We start from the raw sequence: 936 nt of genomic DNA, 5'->3' as shown, positions 1-936 counted from the left end.
CATGGAGAAGACGGTAAATGGAGGAGATAAGTCCCTTAGTGTAAGGACCAGCTGTACATCTGGGGGATTGCTGAAGAGAGAGGACATAATGCCTGATCTGCAGGTATGCATAGAAAGAGGTATGGGGGAGGTCAAATTTCTCCTGTAATTCTGGGAAGGTAAGTAATCTCCGCTCCAAGGAAAGCAAAATATCCTGGATATGAAAAAGCCCTCTCTCTCGCCAGGGTTGCCACATAGATCTGATGAGACTGTCGGGTATCAGGGGGGTGTGTATAATAGAGGTAAGTACCGAGGCAGGGGCGGAAAGGCCATACTTAAGTTTGTGAGCTCTCCAGATATTTCTCATAAACACCATCGGTGAAAGTAAATCTCTATCTGTCAGTAGCATTGAAGAACTCCATGGCATCACATTGGGGTGCAGAGGGGCAAGCCAGGCCTCCTCCAACTGCCGGCAAACACTGGAGGAGAACAACTTGGTCCATGCAGGCAAGAATCGGAGTTGGGTCGCTATATAATATTTAACGAGGTCTGGGGCCCCAAGGCCTCCCAGATCCTTGGGTGTACAAACCACTGTCTTGGACAGTCTATGTCTCCTATGTGCCCAAACAAAATTACGGGCAATTACGGGAAAATTACGGGCATATAGTTATCTATATGAGGCTTTAATTTGAGTGCCCAAATAAGTTAGTGAACAATCCCGCCAAAAAAAAGAAAAACTACCTTGTAGTGCCAGAAGTTGTAAAGGTGACATATGTAATGGTAAGGCCTCCGTTTTGGAGGAGTTCACCTTATAGCCTGAGGCAATACCAAAAGTGTGCAATTCAGCCCATAAATTTATTAGTACATCATCTGCGTATAGTGAGATTTTGTAGGAGGAGCTCTTCACTGGGACTCCCTGAATATTGGGATTAGATCGGATCTTCTCTGCAAGTGGTT

Source organism: Pyxicephalus adspersus, chromosome 4, assembly GCF_032062135.1.
Source record: "Pyxicephalus adspersus chromosome 4, UCB_Pads_2.0, whole genome shotgun sequence".
NCBI classification, from domain to species: Eukaryota; Metazoa; Chordata; class Amphibia; order Anura; family Pyxicephalidae; genus Pyxicephalus; species Pyxicephalus adspersus.
The sequence above is the reverse complement of the archived record's forward strand: the minus strand, read 5'-3'. Positions refer to the sequence as shown.